The following is a 14,590-nucleotide window of genomic DNA, read 5'->3' as shown; positions in this document are numbered from 1 at the left end:
GTCATTCAGCCCAGTAGGGCAGCCAGACTTCTGGAAATGTTCTCTTTAGAGTGAAAACTCCTTCAGAGGTTTGCTTCTAGCTGGGTTTGGTTCACTTGTTTGTTTGGTTTTTCGTTTTGTTTTGTTTCCTTCCTTCCTTCCTTCCTTCCTTCCTTCCTTCCTTCCTTCCTTCCTTCCTTCCTTCCTTCCTTCCCTCCCTCCCTCCCTCCCTCCTTTCTTTCTTTCTTTTTTCTTTTTCTGAGACAGAGTTTCTCTGTGTAGCTTTGGAGGCTGTCCTGGATCTTGCTCTGTAGACCAAGCTGGCCTCAAACTTACAACAGAGATCCGCCTGGCTCTGCCTCCAAAGTGCTGGAATTAAAGGCGTGAGTCACCATCACCCGGCTCTTTTTTTGTCTTTTTCTTTTCTTTTCTTCTTCTTTTTTTTTTCAAGACAGATTTCCTTGGCTTCTCAAACCTGAAGGCTAATGGCCGTTCGAGGCTCTGAGGCTGCAGGGAGTAGTTAGAGTGAGGGACAGTGTGTAGGTAATTGTAGTGTGCAGGTAGCTCAGAGAACTTTATGCTAACAAGATGTTTTTCACACTCCTTGCATGGACGGATGTCTGTGCATCCATGGCTTTGAGATCCCCCCCACCCCCCACCCGCCGCCATTTGCAAAAATAATTAATCTGCATAGTTGCTCCTTTTGTGTCTTTGCCCACATCATTGCTACTTCATCGCTAAATCCTCCTAATCCTGTGGAGTGTGTTTCAGCCTCGTTTAGAAAAATGATGGTGAATTCCAAGTGAAAATAAATCTGAAGACTCATTCTAAGTAGTGAATGTTTAATGCACAGTTACTATTTATTAGCCCTGTTCTTGGGGAAAGAATCTTGGAATGGAACAGGGTTATGGGTGTAAGTTTATAATTTTATTATCAGGAGAAGAATGAATCATGGTCACCAAAAAAAAAACAAAAAAAACCCAAACAACCCAAAAACCCACAAGTGATAAACAAGTCAATAAAGTCCCAAGATGTATTCATGGAGGGGAAGGAGTAATTATTTGAATTATATTTGCTTGTTTAATTAACATTTATTGTCTTCTGGGTAACAGGCACTGCTGGGTACTTTTACATCTGCTATTTTATTTAATTACAAAGAGTTCTTCACTTGCAGATAAGATTTCCCAGGGGCTTCCCTGGGCTAATGAGTTAGCCTGCCTGGTGTTTCTTAGGCCCAGCTGCTCATGGAGATCACCTAGGGAGCCGCAGGGCCATCTGGTGCTTCGGTTACTTCCTCTGGGATCCTGTTTACCTGCACAGGGGTGACTTCCAGTAGCAGCACGCCAAAACTCTGGGCAAGCTAGCAAAGTCATTTCACTGGCGGGAGAAAACGCCACCCTGAATGTCGCAGCGATAAGCGACCTTGTGAAGTTCCTGCAGCTGAGTTTGTGGCGCCATGTGGAATACACTGGCACCTGTTTTCCTTTGTCTGTCTCCCATTGAGTGGGGTGGGGAACGGAGCGTCAAGGCAATTTGAAAATGAAGCAGGCTCACAGAACGTTTCCTGAAATGTCTCAGGTTAATGTATAGTCCAACTTTGCGTCGGCTGTATTGATCAGCAGCATCCTGTAGGTAACGTGCATCCTAAGAGGCTCTGCATGTGTGGGGTGGAGTTGCACATGTGTGTGTGTGTGTGTGTGTGTGTGTGTGTGTGTGTGTGTGTAGGGGTGTGTGTCAGAGAATAATTCGCAGCAGCCAGTTTTCTCCCTCCACCACAAGGATCCAGGGGTGGAACTCAGGTTGTCAGACTTGGTGGCAAGCACCTTAACCCACTGAGCCTTCTCACTGGCCCTCTTTCTTATTAGTGTGTGCACGTGGACACACACACGTCACACACACCTTGTGCTAGCCTGTGCCTTGGTGCAAGTGTGGAAATCATAGGACAACTTTGTCCAGACAGGTCTCCTGTCTTTTCGTGGCTTCTAAAGATTGAACTCAGATCTACAGGCTTGTGTGGTAAACACCTTTACCCTTTGAATCATTTTGTTTTTGCCCTTGCTTTGATGTTTTAAAATGTTTATTTATTTATTGGGCTACTCCCTGACGCATGTGTGGAGGTCAGAGGTCAACTTGGGGGAGTCCATTTTCTCCTTCTACCATGCGAGTCCTGGACATCAAATTTAAATCATCAGGTTTGGCCGCAAACATCTTGACCCGCTCAGCAATCTTGATACTACTACACCTTTTTGTTTGTTGAGACAGCGTCTTCCATAGGCCTGTAGCTTACCAAATAAACCAGGCAGGGTGGCCAATGAGATCCAGGGTTGGCTGGGGCCATCCCCGACCTGGGCCAGGCAGGCTCCTCTGGGAAGCTACCCTGCTCTGTATCTAGCTCTTACCTGCTGCCTCTTGTGCTTGATTTACCTGGGCTGTTTACAGATTGGATAGGCTCCTGCCTCTGGACAACTGCCCCTTGTCTCGAAGCTGTCCTTGTGGCTAGGACCTCTTCAGGGAAGCCCTGCTGGTTCCTTACCACTTTCATCCGGATGAGCCAATGGAATAGCATTGCCTGCCCACACTGGTCCTCATTCCCCTCTGGCCTTCTTGGCCTGCTTAGTTGTAGTTGCTTCTCTTCTGTACTTGTTCCTGATCTTGAGAGCCCTGGGTGGCTGGAAAGCTCAGTGTGTGGCTTCACTCTGGGGCCACAGTTGTTTGGACCCTGGGTGCTTGGGAGACTCATGGAGGCTGGAAAGTTCAGTGTGTGGCTTCACTCTGGGGCCACAGTTGCTTGGACCCCGGGTGCTTGGGAGACTCATGCGTCTTCACTGAAGCCAAGACTGCTGGAAGTCAGAGGGGACTGGGCCCAGGTCAGGTGGCTCTGGAGCCTGTGGTGAGTCTGCAGCCGTAGTTTGGGTTCTCTCTGTAAGAAACTTGGGAGTGAGGAATTGTCATCTGTCTTTAGATATCACCTTCCTTCTGCTACAGATACTCTGTGTTTAGGGTTTGCGTCTGAGTTGTACAGTGGTCAGCTTCCTTAGTGTTCTCCAAAACAAAGCAAGCCAAGAGTTCCATAAGCATTCCCATGCCTTTTCTCCTTTCTAGGACTTTGCACAAGGCCTTAAAAAGGTTCCCAAATGAACAACTTGTCCCCATTTTCTGTTCTAAAAATCTGGTCAAAGAATTAGAGCAAGAAGAGATGGGGAAAGTGGCAGTTGTGTGTCTGTGTATGTAGTATGCATTTGTGCAATTTGCTAATGTGTGTGTGTGGTTTGCTATAACACGGGTGAGAATATGTATGGTATGTGTATGCACGTGTGGTTTATTCATGGTGTGTATCCGCTGTGCGATATACATATACAGGGTATATGAGTTGTATATGTGATTCATGTAGTATGATTCATGTATGTGGTATGTGCATGAATGTACATGTGTGTGGTAGGTAGATGGTCACACTGTGGATGATGTGTGCTGCACGTGTTTCAGTGGAATATGTGTGATGTGTACTCATGGTATGTGTCGTGTATGATACACATGTACATATGTGGTTTAATATATGTGTGGTGTATATGTTTCATTTGTACATGTGCGATATGTTATGGCATGTGACATGCTGTGTATACAGTGTGCTTGTATGTGTGTAGTGTGGTACATATAGGTATATGATATGTGTGGTATTTGTGGTGTGGGTTATACTTGTATATGGTGTGCATATGTGTGTGATTATGGTGTGGTTTATACTTGTAGTTTATGTACATGTGTGCATACACATTTGAGGATATGACTGCAAGCATGGGTTAGACAGCCTTTCAGCTGAGTTTTCTCTTTCCCTATGCTATGTGTGATGAGTTTAGAACTAAGTGGTAAAGCATACAGCAAGAGCCAGGGGAAGGCACGTGCCCTGGGAACAGCAGCAGAGCTGGCAGAGCACACTTTGGTGGCTGCAGCAGTGAGTGGTCTCCTGTGACAGCGAGCCCCGGCCTCATGCCTTTTGTGAATAAAAATGAAGCAGGTTAAGTGGCTTCCGGTAGTTTCGGAACTCCATGAACTCAGTGAAAACACCAAGGCAGCTGAAGATTTGATCAGAAAAAGGGGCATTCTCTTCCACCTCCATCTGGCAGTGAGTGTGGCCAGACACTCCTCTGCCTCCATTTCTCAGGCTCAGTGCTGGCCAGGTGGAAGAGGGATGCCACGGAACTCTGGTTTTCTGAAGACTCTCTTTGATTCATGAGCTTTTGCTCTGAGAGGTTTCTGAGAGAGAACTCTGAGGGCACAGCTCGTGTTTGCTTTCTTCTCTGTGCAGAACAGAAACCCTGAACAGGAAATGGCTCAGGGGCAGGATGACTGAGACCAACCAGTTCAGAGTCAAGTTGAGCTGAGCATTTTTTTCTGGGACTGGGACTTCTGCTGCAACCCGAAATTCCTGGATCCTTTAACTTAGCATTTGGAATCTCAGAGGGCAGCATGGCCCCATCCTCCATCTCTGGGACCATGGAGTCCAGCCTGAATGGCCCTGAGTTATAGATGTTCAGGGCTCTGCCCTTGCTGTGTACAGCCATCAGCAAATTACTGCTCAGAATCCGCTCCTCCCTCGTCATCCGCCTATCTCTTATCTTCTTCCCCCCATTCCCTTTCCCCTTCCCCCTCCCCCACCTCCTCTTCGCCCTCCTCTTCTTCCTTTTGTGATGGCCAGGGCTATTTTAAGCACTAAGTGAGAACATTGTTTGAGAAGCACTCCTGCCTGCCGTGTGCCATGGGCTGCATGTAGCTAGAGATTGCTTTGAATGTCGCCCAACACAGAACTGCAAACTTAACTTAAAACGTGACATTTGAAAAGGTCTTATTTTGCTTATTTATTTGTCTTTTTGAGATAGGGTCTCCCTCTAGCTCTTGGTGGTCTGGATTATGTAGACCTGGCTGGCCTTGAGCTCACAGAGATCCACTTGTCTCTGCTCTACCTACATGAGTTTATGTGTGCCATATATGTGCAGATGCCTGTGGAGACCAGAAGAGGGTGTCATATCCCATAGAACTGGAGTGACAGGTGGTGGTGAATCCCCTGATGTGGGTGATGGGAACTGGACCCTGGTCCTCTGCAAGAGCAGTCAGCCCTCTTAACCACTGAACAATCTCTCCATTTCCTTGTATGATTTCCATTTTTGTAACTTGATTATATAGGTTTTTGTTGTTGTTGTTGTTGATGTTGTTTGAGACAGGGCTCAAAAACAAAACAAAACAAAACAAACCTGCAAACAATGGCTGTCCTGGAACTCACTATGTAGACCAGGTTGGCCTTGAACTCACAAGAGATCTTTCTGCCTCTGCCTCCCACATACCTGCCGGATCAAAGTGCTTGCCTCTAATGCCTAGCACTGACATAATTCTTGAGCATGATCTTTGTAGATGACAACACCGTGTTACAATGCCAAAAAGATTGGATGCTTTGCCATGGTCTGTATAAATGGTACTTAAAATTCTTCTCAGGCCGTAGTACTAGCTAGTATTGGAAGGGGAAAAAGTACTAGCGAAGGCTAGGATTACTAGAGACTTTTATAGAGTGCTGAGGGCTGTGGTAGCCTGCTTAATCCTTGCTGTTGCTCTTTTACAGGAGAAGAAACTGAGGCCTGGAGTTTCAGTAATTCCTTCGAGGTGACCACTTTGGTAAGTAACGGAGTTGGCATGGGGCCCTGGCCACCTGGCGCTCAGTCCTGCACTCCTCACTCTGTGGGCAGCAGTGGCCAGGAGGTGGCTTTCACTTCAGTACAAGCATCTCTGCCCTGTGTGACAGCACGTGATGCATTGTTTTTTCCCTTTTACCCGCGAATGTTGAGAATCTGCAGGTGATTGAGTCAGAATCGTAATTTAAGTGGCTAGCTTTGGAGCGATGGTGATCCTTCTGTACTTCCTGTCCTAGGTAACAGTGGCAGCAAAGACTTTTGGAACATAGACAATATGCAGTCACTACTCCAGTCAGCTCTCACAACAACTCTACAAAGCTGAAGTTCATGGGAAAGAAGTACTTTGCCCCGGTCCCTCTGTTATTGGGGGCAGATTCAGTATTCACACCTGGCTTGCAAGCCAGTGCTGTTAACCCATGTAATAGGTTAACATGAGGGCACCTATGAGAAGACATTCCCTTTGATCTCCAGTGCCCCCTAGCTGGCAGGGCACTTACATCTTCTGTCTCCTCTTCCTGTGCCTCTTGGCCTACTCACCATCTTCCATGAGGCTGGCCAAATTGTGGTGAGGCTTCGCCATTGCATGGAACCCTTCCTGTAGTGTTCCCTGGCAGCCTCTGCTCAGGCATGCTTTTCATGTGTATTTTGATGGGGCTGTGCATGCGGTAAAACACAGATCTTAATCTTACAGCTGGATGAAATCATACCCAGTTTAACTGCCACAAATCAGGAGACTCAGTATTCCCGGCATTCTAGGATACTCCTTAGTATTAGCTGAGTAACAGGCACCACGGTGATCTTTATTGTGTTCTTGTTTTTAACATACACAGATGGAACATAATTGTTCAACAAAACAAACTGAAGACAAACACACTTTCAGTAGCGTAGGTGATCATGTCATTTCTCCTGGTGGGCATCTGTCGTAGAGTAAGAATGGATCTGCCATTCTTCCTGGTAGTCTTTCTTCTTGGGGCCTTTTAAAATTTGAGCATCTTTTTTTTCATCATCATCATCATTATTATTATTATTATTATTATTTTGGTTTTTTGAAACAGGGTTTCTCCGTGTAGTTTTGGTGCCTGTCCTGGATCTCGCTCTGTAGACTAGGCTGACCTCAAACTCACAAAGATTCACCTGGCTTTGCCTCCCGAGTGCTGGGATTAAGGGCATGTGTCACCGTCGCCTGGCTAAATTTGAGCATCTTGTGCCATCAAGTGTCTCCTGTATTTTTCTACATTTGAATTATCACACAGCATGCCCCCTAAATCCAAAACAGCTTTCATATGGGTGCTCAGCTAAAGAAAGACTGCGTTGTATGTCCTAAAAGATAATCTGCCAGTCTTCAGTGTGAGGGCTTATGGGATTTGGAACCACTTTGGAATTTTCAGTTTTTATATTACATGCTGACATTAGATGCTAAATCTGGAGTAATCTGCGTTTCATAAACATTTTATGTTTATTATCGAGTGGGGAGGGGACAGCATGTATGCACATGTAGAGAGAGGTCAGGAGACAACTTTTGAGTCTGTTCTCTCTGCTCCCCTCTGTGTGGGTTCTAGTGATTGGACTCAGGCCCCCAGGCTTGTATAGTAAGTGCCTTTACTTGCTGAGCCATATTGGCAGCCTGTAAGCTATTATTTTAATGCCAGTAGAACTGAAGCATGAATGAGTGGTTATATTGGATTTGGTGACCTGGAAGTCTGTGGTTGGTGTGATATATATACCAAGCTGATTTGCACAAATACTTCCCAGTACTAATGCATAGATGATGGATGTATAAGCATTACTTCTTGGGGAGTCTGTAAGAATGGATATTCCAGAATCCACCAGAAATTCAGAGAGACATGTAAGCCAGTGGGTATGTGTGAGCAAAAGCTATGACGTACGTGGGGCTTTTGTAGTCCAAGATTCCAATGACTGGGGTTTTCATTCTATAGGGAATCTAGAAGTGAGGCTTGATAGAAGGTAGAATTAATATCCAGGAGGCTTGAAGGTCTGATTTATTTATGAAAACGAGGCCAAAAAACTTCACTATCTGGAAGTTTACCTTTAATTGAAAGAATGTTACCCACAAGAAATAAAAAAAAAAAAAACTTGATACTGTACTATAAATATGTATACATATTTGTGGAGTCTGTATTTTTATTACTTATGACATGATATCATTCAGCCTGAACAGTTAACATGAAAATTGGTCTAACACATACCACAAACACAAACTCAAGCCTTAAGGATATTTCACCAACTCCCTTAAAAAGAAAAAAGAGTTTCTCTACGGCAGTCACAGTTAAAAACAATAAAATAAGACACTCAGTGAAGGGAGGCAGAGCCTCAGTTTCCACTGTAGTATATATTGATGTGCCGATCAATGTTTACAGCTGTCTGTCTGAGGAAAGGGAAAAAAAAAGGCTGGTGTGTAGCATTTGGTGACTACTACTTCTTCATTGTCTTCTTCTCCTCCTCCTCCTCCTTCTTCTTTTTTTGGTTTTTCAAGACAAGGTTTCTCTGTGTAGCTTTGCGCCTTTCCTGGAACTCACTTGGTAGCCCAGGCTGGCCTTGAACTCACAGAGATCCCCCTGCCTCTGCCTCCTGAGTGCTGGGATTAAAGGCATGCACCACCACCGCCCGGTGACTTATTTTTTTAGATTAATTTTTATTTTTTAACTTTACTTTTGATGTGTGTGGACGTTTTGCCTATGTTTGTCTGTGCACCCCATGTGTGCAGCGTCCATGGAGGCCAGAAGAGGGCATCAAATCCTCTGGAACTAGAGTTTCCGGTGTGAATGCTGGCATCGAACCCAGGTCCTCTGGAAGAGCAGCCAGTGTTCTTAACCACCGAGCCACTCTCTAGCCCTGAATTTGCTGATTTCTATGGTGTAAACATTCCCCTCATGACTGGTTTCAGGCTGGCAACACTGTCTCTGAACTTGGAGTTGAAAAGCTGTGAACGTGGTCAGGTCTCTTGAAACGACATGATCTGGCTCCGGCATACCATTGGCTCACATGTTCATGCTATTTTAAGCTCTGCTTCTGGGTTGTGCACCTAGGAGTGGAATTTCCAGGAAGTAGTAATGTCACGGGTGATTCATAGGGGCAAGAAGAGACAATGGGACAGGAGCAGAGTTCTGCCCTTCTTTTCCCCCCTGTACTTGAAAACAAAACAGGAAGGCAGCCCTTTGTGAGTGTGGGTAGAGGCATGGCATAGTCCTTGTACTGTTGGCTGGAGTGAGATTATTGCACTTTGAAGAGCACCTGGCAGTCTCTATGGAGTTCCAAGTGAACGTGCTCTCTGACTCTGCAGTTCTATGTCAAGATTTTGTTTTGTTATGTTTTGTTTTGCAGCAGATTCTCATGATGGAGCCTAAGTTTCCCTGGAATTTGCTGTGTAACCCGGACTGGTCTCCAACTTGTGATCCTCCTGTCTCAGTGCCTCAAGTGCTTTATTGTCATAGCAAGACCTTGGGAGCAACTTAGATATGTGTTAATGAGAGATTGATTGAATGTATATCCCTAAAGTAAAATGTCATCAGTGCTGTTGTTCAAAGTAGTAAGCCTATATGCTAACAAGAAATAGGTTCTTGCTGGGCGGTGGTGCCTCACACCTTCAATCCCAGCACTTGGGAGGTAGAGGCAGGCGGATCTCTGTGAGTTCGAGCCAGCCTGGTTAACAGAGTGAGTTGTAGGATAGGCTCCAAAACTACAAAGAGAAACCAAACCCTGTCTTGGAAAACCAAACCGGAAAAAAAAAAATGGGTTCTCAACTATATCTTTTTTGTTGTTAATTAAATTTGTTCTGTGACAGTTGAGGACATTGACTCCTCCTTCAGAATCCATCAATAGCCACTAGTTCATCAGGGAGGGGTAAGTCCCATATGTCCCTCTATCACCGATGACTGACTATTGACAGAACCAGTCCTGTGTGGACCCAGTTCAGACAACTGTAGCTGCAGTGAGTTCATGTTCGCCTTATCTGTGTCATGTCCAAGAGATAGCATTTTGTAGTCCTTCCTCTTACCTTGTGGCTCTCCCATTCTTTTCTCGCTCTTCCATAATGTTCCCTGAGTGTTAGAAGGAGGACTAGAAATGTCCTTTTGAGGGCTGAACACTCGCCCATCCCTTTTTCTCAGAACCTTGAACAGCCATAAGCCCCTCCTTTCACTACCACCATCCATTCATTGCAAAGAGAAGCTTCTCTGATTGAGGTTGAGAGTAGTGTGTGTCTGGATATAAACAAAGGTTTAGGAGACAGTCTGACACCATGTCAGTTTAGCTAAAAACTAGTGTTAAGTCCCCATCCTCCCAGGTTTATGACCTTCCTTCCAGGCATGGGTTCTTGATGGGGTTTGCAGTGTCAGCTGGGAACTCTGTCTTGTGGAATTGTCATATGATCTTGTCATATGGTCTCAAGTCTCATCATAGAAAAGTTGGGTGCCCCGTAACAATGATGCCACTGTTGCAGGCATGGGGACTTCTTGCCTGGCAGATTAATTAATGCTGTTGCAATCCGTAGTGTTCCCAGTGGAGCAAGACTGCTGATTCCTGTTCCTTATCAGTAACCAGCATAGCATCTTTCATCATCAGGAAAGCTAGAGAGCAGGGAGGAAGCTTCCTGCTCAGTTACAGCTTGATTTCTCTAACTTGCAACCAAGGTGTATGGTGTCCTCTGTAGAGAGGTCTTACAATCTCGTGTCAGTGGGCCATCAAAAAGCAAGAGTCTGTATCGTTTGGGGCTTTGCTAACCAGCAGCTTATAAGGTAGCCAGGATATATTTTTGAGTTGTAAGAAAAGCAATGTCTGGAAAAGTATATGCGGTCGGCATTCATATATGTGTTAAAGAATGTTTATCCATATCTGCCTTCATACACAGCATGCATACTTGCTTAGCTCTGCTTGGAGCACAGCTGGAAACATGCCATGTTTTATATCCCAGGCTAATTTATAACTTGTGTTCTATCCCAGAACAGCCTAGAACTTGTGATCCTTCTCCCTCAGTTGAGTCATGAGATTATAAGAGTTATACTGCCATGCTTGGTCACATATTGCTTTTTGGTGAAGAATCAATTGTGGCTAAAAAGCTACTTAGGACTAGGCACGTGCTGATAATCCACGTGCTTGGAAAGGCAGGCAGAGTGAAAGGCCAGCCTGGGCTATATAGAGGAATTCCATCACAGGACAAAAACAAACCTGCTTGGGGAGCCTCGCACAGGAGAGCCCTTCCCACTTTTAGAGGGACTTAGCAAGTCTCCAGTGGGGAGGGAACCAGTGCTGAGCACTGGCTGGGCCTTTCTCTGTGTTATCTGGTCTAGTTCACACATCTGCCACTGGAGGTTTCTCCATTGAGCCATCCAGTAAATAGGTGATAAATATGTGACTCTCATTTTCAGTGTGTGTGTGTGTGTGTGTGTGTGTGTGTGTGTGTGTGTGTGAGAGAGAGAGAGAGAGAGAGAGAGAGAGAGAGAGAGAGAGAGAGAGAGACACTGAGAGACTTTCGTCAAGTCCTGGCATGCAGTAGAGGGAGTTTTGTGGCTTTAGAGGCATTGTTATAAACAAGTTTACACAATCATTGCTTAGCCATCCAAGGGGCTCAGAAGGCATCTCAAGCTTCCCCGCCACCTGCCACTAACCTTTGGCAGCCCTCACCCCCTGGATTACATGGTGGTGTATTCCGTCAGGATTAATTGTCTCAACGTGAAGCCTGTCTGTGCTGCAAAGTCAGAACTCTTGTTTCTGGTACAAAGGAATCCCTGACGCATTTAGCAAGCCAGGAAGGTGAGAATTTGTCCCACTGTGCCATCCTTTTTAGACTTATTTGATCTGCCCACCGCCTGTAGAGGATGTATCATCAAAGGCCCCCAGACACTGGCTTCTGTGCACTGACAAAGAACATTTATGGCCTTTCTTAGCAAAATAGATGTTCCCGGAGGAGCTCTCACTGTTGTTGTTTACCGCGGTTGGCCACATATCGAACTCATGAGCTGTTTTATCAGACCAGAGGTTTCTCCTCTTGTCTCTCCCTTGGTACAGTTCCCTAAGTGGGTTATCCATCTTGAAAGGTTTTGATGGCAACTTGCTGTGATTTGGTGAACAATAACCCAATAGGTGTGGGGACAGGGATGCCAACCAGCTTACAGAGTCAGGAGAGGGTGATGGTAGGTGGCTTCCTCTTCTGGAGGAGATGGCAGGAACCCAACCTAGGTGTTAAGGGTATCACTTCCTCTGTCACGTGTCCCCGAGTGATGGTTATTTGGCCATGGCATTTTTCATATCTCTCAAGGCAGTGTTTCGGGGGTTCATTCGGAGTTCCATTAGGCGCTTGGCTTGGCATATCATTGCCCACTCTGCAAGCGGGGACTCGGGGTTTTAGTTTCCTGGATGAGGGATGTGAATCAACAGTGTTATCTGACTCCCTCAGACAGCTACTCTGTCTTCATTGCCTGGGTAGGGATGGAAAGCAGGCTTAAGTACTGTTGCCCTGGGAGACCCCTTTGCTGATGCCCCTTTTAATGCTCATGTTGCACTGTGTAGAATTGAATTTGGCTGTTATCTTATTGGCTTTCCATAGCTGTAGGAAAGGTGCTATCTCCATGTCAGATTGTCAGCCTGGGAAGGTGGCGTGGGTCAACTTGCTTCATGGTCTCCCAGAAATTCAGACCCCTCTTGTCAGGGTTCTTTCCCTTTCCAAATGACTCCAGCTTGAGCTGGCTTCTGTAGAGAGAAGATTTGATTGTTTATTTAGCTGAAAAGTTGGAAGATAAAATTCGAGGCATAGAATCCAAAGCTTAAAGTCTTGCCAAGTCTAGACATTTTCTCCATCTCTTGATGAAATACGTTTCCTTTCCACATTGTGGCATCAGATAGCAGTTCTGGCAGGTTTAGAAAGGTCGCCTTCCTAATAACCCAGCAGAAAGTCTCAGAGTCGATCTTACTGTGTGAGGTTCCCCCGCCCCTCTGGATAACATGCACATCCCCCAAACAGTCTGTCTTGCCAAATGTACTCAGTACTCCGATGGCCATTCTAGGCCCAGTGCCCGCCCCTGGAGAAGTTAGGCTGGGGTCTGCAGGTCTCTTGGGGCATAGGGACAGAGAATGAGGCAAGGTGCTCATTCCCTAAGGCAGTCTGGGAATTGTGTTTGAATGATAGATAGGCAAGAGCAAAGGATGTCCAGCGTGGTAGGTTTTTAATTAGTGTTTACTTGCTGAGTGAATGAGCAGAGGAATGAGCAGAGGAGGGTGAGAGTGAGTGCTGGTTGTACGGTACATGCTCTGGGCTTAACAGATGGAGCTTTGTAAAGAGGAGGGATCCAGCTTTGAAATCCAGCCGCTAAATTAACTGAAATATTTAACAAGAAACATAAGACAGACATGTGATAGCTGTTTCTAGGTGTCTGAAGGACATTGTCAGGGCAGGAGCTATGGTTGAGTCCCTTACTCTGTGCTGGGATAGACACTTTAATTTTTATTAGAAAATCAATTTGTGCTGACTATGGAAAATCCCAAAATGGGCCAGCCAGATGTCTCAGTGGATAAAAGTTGCTTGGTGCCAAACCTAATGACCTCAATTCAATATCCAGGATGCACAGGTAGAAGGAGCGAACCAAGTTGTTTCTGCAAGTTGTTTTCTGATCTCCCCATGTTCACCCCTGAAAGTCTTTAATAACTTCACTATCTAAGACGAACTGTAATTAACATTTTGATATGCCTTTCAGTTCTTTTTCTCTTGTTACATTGCATTTGGAAGCTTACATGTTTATATGCTTGTTTATTTTGAGATTGAGTTTGGTTGGGTAGCCTTTGAATTCTCCGCAGTCCCCCTGCCTCAGCCTCCTGAGTACAGGCATTAGAGTTACACATCACGCTACCTAGGTCTTAGTTAGTCTTGATAATTTGTGTTTGTCAGGAAAAGAAATGGTCTTAGAGAATTTCAGAGGCGTGGGCATTGATGGGGTCAGAGTTCTGTCTTCTGCCAGGCTCAAACCCCCCTTTAATGTCTAGGTCTTGGGGTTGACGGCTGTCTGCCTGGCAGGCAGCACTGTGTACGTCAGGGTTTCATTAAGATCTATTCTCAGAGTGTTGATTTCATTGCCTTCTGCATGTCCACTCTTTTGGGTACCCAGTCAGGTACTGAGGAGTGATTTCATGGGGTGCTTTTTGGGTGCCAGTGAATGAGGCAAGCCCTTGCTTCCCTGGAGTTTCAGTTGAGCTGAGTTCCACATCCTTTCTGGTTGTTACTCAACCCTCTAGGAGCATGTGGGGCTGTGGTGTGGTATTGACAGCCACACAAGTCTAGCAGATAGCACAGCTGATAGCTGGAGACCTTGTTTAATGTATACTTTGTTTGTTTGTTTGTTTTATTTTGTTTTTTTGAGACAGGATTTCTTTGGATCTATCTCAGAACTCGCTCTGTAGACCAGGCTGGTCTCGAACTCACAGAGATCCACCTGCCTCTGCCTCCCAAGTACTGGGATTAAAGGTGTGCGCCGCCGCCGCCGCCGCCGCCGCCGCCGCCGCCGCCACCACCACCACCACCACCACCACCACCACCACCACCACCACCACCACCACTACCCGGCTAATGAATATACTCTCGTGGGTTGCTGCTCTTAACATGAATGTATGTGGGTGATGGGATGGGGGGCTCGAGGCATGCCTTCTTGCTTTTCACTTTCCTGGGGCTATCTGTGCAGTCTACCATTGTGCACTTATGATAACCTTGGTTTCTGAACCCTAGAGCAGAGCCCATGGTACGCAAGAAGGTCAACTGCAGAAAGGGAGGGAAATACGTACTGTGTGAGTGTGGTCTCTCCTGTTCCTTGTCATGGCTTCTTTAACCCAGGGAGACAGGTATAATTACCCCATTGTGCAGAACAGAGCAGGGAGCTGGAGCTTGGCTGTGCCTATGATTTGATCCCAGGCTCAGATACGGCTCCACACCTGGG

The 14,590-nt window shown here is 45.9% G+C and overlaps 1 protein-coding gene across 2 annotated transcripts in view; it reads left to right on the top strand.

Moving 5' to 3' along the window:
• Cyrib (CYFIP related Rac1 interactor B) overlaps nt 1-14,590 on the top strand; it is a 132,340-nt gene that overhangs the window by 35,476 nt on the left and 82,274 nt on the right. For both annotated transcript variants that reach the window (XM_036207934.1, XM_036207932.1), the window contains exon 2: nt 5,585-5,637. The gene's annotated coding sequence lies outside the window, so the exon portion shown is untranslated. The remainder of the gene's footprint in view (nt 1-5,584; nt 5,638-14,590) is intronic.

The sequence above is a fragment of the Onychomys torridus genome, chromosome 16, assembly GCF_903995425.1.
Source record: "Onychomys torridus chromosome 16, mOncTor1.1, whole genome shotgun sequence".
Classification (NCBI taxonomy): Eukaryota; Metazoa; Chordata; class Mammalia; order Rodentia; family Cricetidae; genus Onychomys; species Onychomys torridus.
Note: the sequence above shows the minus strand (reverse complement) of the source record. Positions and strands in the feature narration are given on the sequence as shown.